Genomic DNA, 8,512 nt, shown 5'->3' with positions numbered 1-8,512 from the left:
TTTATCTCCCGGACTTTACCTGACCTTACCAATACGCATACGGGTATGCATACTACATTCCGGTCTTTGATCAACACATATGCAAGTACGCATACTGTGCACATAATCCAATTATGGTTAAGTGTTCTAAACTCCCATTTCAATCGTTGAAACATTATTAGAAGATGACAATAGCTGTCTCACACAAACTATTAACTTCAAAGCAATTTTCAAGTTATCGAATGATTAATACGAAACATTCCGAGTCTACATCAAATGACTGTCTCACACAAATCATGTAAGATGTTACTAGGTGATTTTCACATGATCATCTTTTGACTTTCGTCAAGAATATAAGATGAACTTGGTTAAAGCGAAAGCTTACCAACACATATTTCGAGAAATATATAAGCGAGTTAAACTCATCTCGAAATATCAAATGTGTATAATCGAAGTCTATATAGATATTTGACTTTTGTCTCAAATAGAAGATATAGTAGATAGACTTTTGAGTGATAGATGAGTTCAAGTCTCCACATACCTTTTGTTGATTAAGTTCCCCAAGCTCCCCTTAGTAGTTCTTCGTCTTCAATCGATGAACGCCGTGAAGTCTAATGCTCAACTACACTTTTCTATCCTAATTCGAGACTTGGCTATAAGTAGACTAGAAATCAACACTTATAGTTTTGGCAACTAAACTTGACAACAAGATTGAGATAGCAACCTTGCGATTTCGACTGAGCAGTGCTCTAACACTTGGGATAAGGATACCACATTGCGGAAGTTTGGAGAACAAATTCGGAATTACCTTAAGTATAAAGGAATCGATGAGGGCGTCGAATTCAGCTCGTGGGGGAGATCTATGACCGGTTGGTCAATTGGCCTAAGAAAATGTAACACATAAATTCGCCAAATGCTATTTGGGCATGGCTATAAATGCACGATGCATTTATAGTTGCAAGCTAGGTACCGGCATGCACAAATGCCATTTAGGCTGTCCATGAATGCATGATGGGTTCAACAATGCGAGATAAACATTAACATGCACTAAGAGGGATTTTGGCATGACTTGTATGCACGAGGCATTCATGAAAAAGATCTAGGCTAGCATAGACACATTTGAATCATTGGAAGAGTGTTCCACAAAAATGGTGGTACTTGGCTGGGGGTATATACATCATTGGCACAACAAGATCACAAGCATGTTCCAGGCGTACGGTCTTCACGATTATGAGTTGGTTACATACAGTTTCGTAGCTTTATGCTTCTCTAGTTTAATAGGGTGTACCATTCTATTCTATGAGACTATGTCATATGAATTCTAGTAGATTTATAAAAAAAAAAATAAAAAATCGAGTCAAGCTTGTCTTTCTAAAAAATCTTGAAATATGATTCAAGCATGATTTTCAAAGGTCCTTAACAATATTAGTTGAAAATAATTTATTGTTCAAGAATTAAGTTTTGAATCAATTGATAATAGCTCGTGCAAATATTTTATCATTTGGGAATGTTTCAAACATCAAAAATGAGAAATTCAAAAATTTATATTTTTGATCAGGGTAGGTTAGTGAACCATACCGATTCTACTCTACATGCATATTGTCAATGATCATTAAGTTGGTCTACTTGCAATTATATTAGGTTTGATCCATACAGGTTTCCAAACGAAAAAGCTGGTGGCGTACTTGGTACCCTCTCATATTCAGTGAATGTCTGGGAATCCAGTACAAGAAAATTTTGTGTAACCTAAGTGTGCAGTAATAATAGAGCTTTGGCCAAGATTGAAGCTAAGTTCTGTGTGTATATTATTATTGTCTATGTCTTGCCTAAGTAATATGCATAACTGTTATATGTGTGTTTGATAAATAAAAAGAGCGGATAATGGTGAATAGAACAGATAATGGTGAATAAAACCTCTGTTTACAGTTTAGTCAAGAATGAAAGCATAAGAAAAGACTGAGACCGTGTTATGGAAACATAATGTCATTGTCAAGGCATTTGCGAAGTTTAAACCTATGCTAATAGCCACCAATAAAGTGACATAAATAGTAAAGAAAAACATATTTTTATCATTGTTTGTCATATCAAGTCTAGATTGCAAGATTACTTAGGTTTGTTTATTTGATAGCTTACCATCTTGTTTTTGCGTTTTATAATCTAGCATCGTCAAAATAAGTCAAAATGCGAATAATATTTAACCAGTTCAATTAAGTTAGACAAGTTTTTTACTTGTATCACAACCTCCAATGGAAACACGAATTGAAGCTTAATAAAATAAATTTCATCTCATTTTCTTGTTTGGCAAAACGACCTTCTATGCACTATCATCGACTGATCAGCCAACAGTTTGGACGCACTTTTCCTTGGTTACATTCTTTAATATAATATCAATAAGCCCAATATTCATTATGGCTTGCTGGAAATCGAAAAAAAAACTTAGCGGTATTTATAACATAAGCATTTACAATACCTCTTTTTCTAGGACTTGTGTACAAGGTTTGATCTGATTTTAAAGCACCATATGCCTTCTTAGGCCATTGAAAAAAACTGTCGAAAAAGTTTTTTTTTTAGTCATTGTCACCTGCGGTATAAGTTTTTGACAAAGTACTTGCAAAATTTGATTCAAGGGAACCTACTTCATGAGATGAATCAAATTTTTGTCGTCGGGTCTTGAACAGTGAACATCATGCTTCACCCATTGTATGCGCACCAGCAAATTATGTATACTCGAACATTCAATGAATTACCCTTAACATAAAAATCGTAAGAATTGAATAATCAAGGAAAAATAATTAAGTAGGCCTGGTGTGCTGACTTAGCACAACACGAAACAACAAAACACTACGTGATAAAACGTGGTTATTCATATCGATAAAATCGTTCCAAGATTTAGGAGATAAATACTGAACAACAAACACGATGCACTTCGATTTTTCAACACAAACCGAGAGACTGCACGTAATCAATGTATGCCTAAATATAATCTGTTTATTCAAATTACCTAACAAAGAAACTATGTCCTGAAAACTAAGCTATTGCTTATAGAAAATGCTAGTGAGACCCGAGATATTTTATAAAGGTGAACGGAGATTTCTTTTATCTTTGATCTTCGACCATCTTTCCTTCCTTTGGGATGTCGTACATAGGACTCCCATCATGTAATGTATTTGCATTAAAGTTAAATGACATATTGACATTAGCTAAATTAAACAACATTAGTGAAGATGAGGTAAAGTAAATTTTCATACCCAGAGAACATCATCTCGAGCAGCCATTGCAATAATGTTAGTGCATGAAACAATTTGTGGGAACTGATCTTCAATTAAATCATACACAATCTGAGGGTATGATCTTATACCAGGTAAGAGAATACATATGAAATTACACGCATTCATAATTTGAGTATTATTCCATATTTGGTTTGAGAATACGAATCAATATGGTCGAGGATAATTCAATCGACACATAAAGAGGATCATATAGCCGATTATGGATGGAGTTTCTAAACTTTTCAAAGCCAAACTAGCATTAGCATACATAAAGGTTCATATTGACAGATTGTTGACTGAAAATCCTAAAAAAATAGGCGTTTTCTTTGCCCAGAATCAGCTGATATAAATTATTATTGTAGCACCCCCAAAGCTAGCAGCTGACTATAAGAGATTAACTAAAGAAAGAGGCATTAAGAATCTAAATCATTTAAATCTGCTACAAAACTTAACCCAAAACTAGCCCCGCTCTGAAATATATACATATAGAAATCCTCTCAAATGATACATATAAAATAGTCATTTCGTTTACAAGAGAATATACAACATAATAAACATATCAGGAGTTAACCAACTAACAGACTCAACTCCTCGAAGCTTCCGTTGCGCATCTCTGATCTGACTCTGAAATTGGAAATGGGTGAGCACATCATCACTAAAATGGGTGCCTCGAAGGAATAACATTTATCTTTCATGCAGTTATTGGAAATGATTTGAAAACAATTCTTGTTTTCCCTAAAAAACGCAACCAATTTCACAGAAGTAAACAATCATGTATATGGAACTAATTCCTTCTAAACAATGTAATAATATGGTGACTCGCCCCGCACCTAGATAATAATATGGTGACTCGTCCCGCACCCGGATAATAATATGGTGACTCGTCCCTCAGCAGTAAATGAAGGAGCCGTATCCTATATACCACAGATGGAAATTCTTATTTCCAAACAATCAAATGGAAATTCTTATTTCCCAAACAATTCATAAAGACGAACAAAGCATTACGATTCTTTTCCAAGCAATGGAAAGATTAAAAGAAATAACAGAACTTAATTTCGTAAATCAAAGTTGAACAATGCAGAGAAAGCACAACTAGACAATGCATGAATTTCTTAAACATAAACTTTGGTAAAAGAATACAACAATAATCACAAAAGAGATAAATGTATTCCCACCTCTTTTGATGACAAACCACGCCTACCTCGAGATCCACGATCCACTGATTCATCAGATTCATCATTTGAATCGATCATTGTTAATAACTAACTGTTAATCACACAAGAACTCTAAGATTCTAGCCATAATAGCTCACACAAAAATCATACAGTTTTATCTAATGGTTCTAGGCCCATTTAAGGTTCTACACATCTTCGTTATCCATCTCTTGCATATTTAAAGGTTTAATAATTCAATTAGGTTGTTTCTCTAGTCCACTAGATAAGTCTTATGAATATCTACAACTTCGTAGAAGAAGTCAAAGTCTAATTCAGACCATAAGGGTCCAATTAACACTGGCATAAAGCCCAAAACAACTAAGCCAACCCATTAAACTAAGGCCTGGTCCATCTGGTCCTCTAACAGTCACTAAGTCAACTAACAGTCAACGTCAGGTCAGAGTCCAGGGTCAATGGTCAAGTCTAAATCGGTCAACTGAGTCAACTCGGGTCAAGACTGGTAACTCAGTGGGTCAATACGATTCAACTCAGTCAGATTAACTGAGTCAGCTAAGTCAGATACTGACTAGGATAACTAATCAGTCTAATCCTATTGCAGTTACAAGAACACAATTAATCTGATTCTATTCATTACAACACTACACAAATACTTCACTTAAACATAATTCCAATACATCTATAATTTAAGATTACCTTGATCTGCATTTGCAGCCTTTCACTAAGATCACTGCCATGATAGCATTACAATCTCCTTCAGCTTGCACATCCTATCAGCACATACAAAATCTAAGAGTTATAACTAATCCCTATGTTGCTTAAGTTGCAACACAAATTAAACTCTCACTGCCATTAATCAACACCTTTACTTCATGAAAACATCAGTAATTTAAGCTTTACCTGCAACCTAGCAGTTCCAAGCTTTAATACCAACACCAATTGTAACTCTATAATCACCACCAGTTCACATTATGTGCAACTCAAAACCATTTAACTAAGAATGCCACTCCTTATTAACTATCCATTGCAGCTACTCATTCATATAACCTCCACAGCTGCAAATACCAACTCCACCTTCAATTGCCATTACACAAAACCATATCCTGTACACACTGCCTGCACAAGTAGTTGTATCACATTTATTCACGTTCACTTCCAATTCAATTTACATTACCAATTTCAAGTTCCGATTTCACACACACCCAGACTTAATTCTCCCTTGCACCTACAACAGTTCATACACCCATTTCAATGAGGCTGCAACTCCATGAACTGTAACACCATCACCACTCACACAATTACATCCACCCTGCATCAGCACCATTAATATTACTAGTCCTGCAATTGTAATTCAAACCTTACAATCTCTAAACCATACTCAACCTCCAGCCAAACTTGTATTCCTTAACACACAGCCACAAGAAAACATTTTAAGAACTCTAACAATTACACTTAAAGCATAATATCTCCATCATATGAACCAAAACCCAACTGCTTCACAAACCATCTTCCTCAAAACAACTCAATTACAACCAATTCAAAACACTCCAATTATAACCAACATTAATTCAATACCCATTCCAGATATCATCAATTAAACCAAATTAAATGAACTTAAGCAAATAAACCTTGATTACCTTTTTCCTCAATCCCATCTGTTAGCAACAACATCTACAACAACAACATCACCCTTATTTGCTCCTCTCTGCTCTTCTAATTCACAACCTCAAACTCTAACTGTTGCTTTCATGTTGTTCTACAACCTTATCCCTTAAACCCTATCTAACCCATTATAATGAATCTCCTAGACCATCCTCTCCATCTTTCAAACCTTCAGATTCATCTTCACTGACTTTGCTTTACAAACCCTAATTCATTGATTCAATCATCAAACTACCACAGCTTCCATCAATCATCGAATAACAACAAAACCCATCTTCTAACTTCTCCTTGTTCACCCTTAATCGAATTCTCGAATTCAACTTCAGAAACCCCAAGTCTCAGATCATCTCCAAAACGATTTCAGAACTTCAATTCAACCACAACCCTTCTTTTCTTCATCTAACAGCAACACGATTTACATCTCAATTCCACTCAAACCCTAATTATCGAATTACTTTTCTTCTCTGAAACCTAATCTTCAAATTAACGTAACAATCTTCTTCTTCTACTCAAGCTCTCGAAACCCATCTTCAGTTTCTATATAAATCTTCTCAATCTTTAATCAATTCAAATTCCAATACAACATGCAGAAACCCTAACTCACTGATCTACTTCCTCCGACGATTTTGAATCAACAACAATCACGACAACATCACTATCATCTAACCTCAATCTCCGCCAGATTTACATCAACTCAGAATCATGAACTGATTCTCGAAATCGTTAACTGAAGAAGAAATAGGGAAAAAGAAAGAGAAGGAGAAAGAAGAATGAAGAAGAGAAAGAAAGAAAATGAAAGTTGATCCTTTCGGTTGGCGAAGATAAGGTCGACCACAATGTTAAAGGAACCCAAGAATCTGATAAGGGAATGCCACAACGTGTCCTTGTTGCATCAAAAGAGTTTTTCCGTAAATGACAATTTTACCCTTTATATTGTCTTGATGTTTTCTTCTTAATCCGATATCTGATTCACACGTTCAAGTAGTCCATTATGCGAAACTTTTCGAGATCGATCTGACGATACTAGTTTCGTATCTAAATCGTAGTTAGATTAATTTATAATAATTAAGTTCAATATTAACTAATTGAGTCATTATCGTTTAATCGTATCTTGATCATCGCTAGACCAGTCAAATAGCGTTGACAACTTGAGGGTCCTTACAATTACATTTGAAAATTCTGGGTTGATGTTCTTCTCCATGAAAACATCAATAACAATCGGCCGTCGTGCATGTGTATGTTGTACTCAGAATCGGCCAATCTAAACATGCATAACCGTTTCTAGTTCAAAGTGAATTCTGATTGTTGGAACGAACAAACTTATCACAAGCATCATTAAGAATAATGAGTTGCAGTCAATGATATTTTTTTTAATCTCTTAGAAAAACTGAATTCTGTTAAGTCTAAGAATCCTTCCAAAAAAGGTTCTGTACATGTTAAATCTTCGAATAATATTGTACAGCCTGGGAATCGGAAGAATTTTCCTTCTAGCCAGATCAAACGAAGGATAGGAAGCTCTGACTTCCCTGATTATCATCATTACATTGATTATATCATGGGGACTGTTCACACATATCAACCAGAAATGTTGCATGAGAATTCCCCTGCACATTATGCCTCTTGGTAACAAGCCTGGCACTACCCCATTTGTATATATCGAAATATGTGTTGGTAAGCTTTCACTTTAACCAAGTTCATCTTTACCTAGTGACGAAAGTCATGACAAGTTTCAATCACTTTGGAAATTGCTTACTTTGACGAAAAATAGTTTGTGAATAACAACTATAGAATATCAACGTCCTCTAAGAATGTTCCAATGATTGAAATGAGAGTTTAGATTATATAACCATTGGAGGATATAAGTATTGTTGTGGAAACACATATTTGTATAAGTCCTTATTCCTTGAACCGAAGTTTGCGAACTTTGTTGATCAAGAGAACCGGCATGGTGGCGTGAGCCAAGTCCGCGAACTGGCGGAAGTTCTCGTCCCGAAAATTTCTGCTGGAGTTTGTGAACTCCGTCCGGGAACTTAAGTCTGCGAACCTAGTCCGCGAACTTGAGTAGGTTATATCTAAAAACGATGTTTGTGAACTTATTCTTATATAAACTAAGGAATGCAAATTGCAAACCGTGGCTATATAGTTCATGAACCGATTCCAGTGAATCAAATCGTTTTTGCTTCGATTGTGTCTTGTGTAGTTACATAAGATTTCCTTGCAATTGAACAACTCTCTAACTAGTTCGTTTGAGTCATTTGAACTAGTTATGGTGAAGAATAATATGGTTGATATGAAAGTGATCATATGGCTAACCATTTGGTTGACTATTGTTGAACCAACAAATGTACAAGTTTCGGTACGGTTACACAAGCCTAGAAACGTGCATTTCATTTGTGTGTAACAAGCTAGTTTTCGATCTAACGGTTGAAA

The 8,512-nt window shown here is 35.3% G+C and overlaps 1 long non-coding RNA gene across 5 annotated transcripts; it reads right to left on the bottom strand.

Moving 5' to 3' along the window:
- Positions 1 to 3,554: 3,554 nt before the first annotated feature.
- Positions 3,555 to 6,877, bottom strand: LOC113284328. Of its 5 annotated transcripts, none has more exons than XR_003328093.1 (4): positions 5,117 to 6,877; positions 4,424 to 4,467; positions 4,079 to 4,162; positions 3,555 to 3,983 (listed from the first exon to the last, which is right to left on the bottom strand). It is a non-coding gene; the product is annotated as an uncharacterized LOC113284328 (long non-coding RNA). The 5 variants fall into 5 exon arrangements; XR_003328097.1 differs by having other exon boundaries at positions 3,555 to 3,872; XR_003328092.1 differs by having other exon boundaries at positions 3,555 to 4,162.
- Between the last annotated feature and the right edge of the window lie 1,635 nt (positions 6,878 to 8,512).

This window comes from Papaver somniferum, chromosome 5 (assembly GCF_003573695.1).
Source record: "Papaver somniferum cultivar HN1 chromosome 5, ASM357369v1, whole genome shotgun sequence".
NCBI lineage: Eukaryota > Viridiplantae > Streptophyta > Magnoliopsida > Ranunculales > Papaveraceae > Papaver > Papaver somniferum.
The sequence above is the reverse complement of the archived record's forward strand: the minus strand, read 5'-3'. Positions and strand labels throughout refer to the sequence as shown.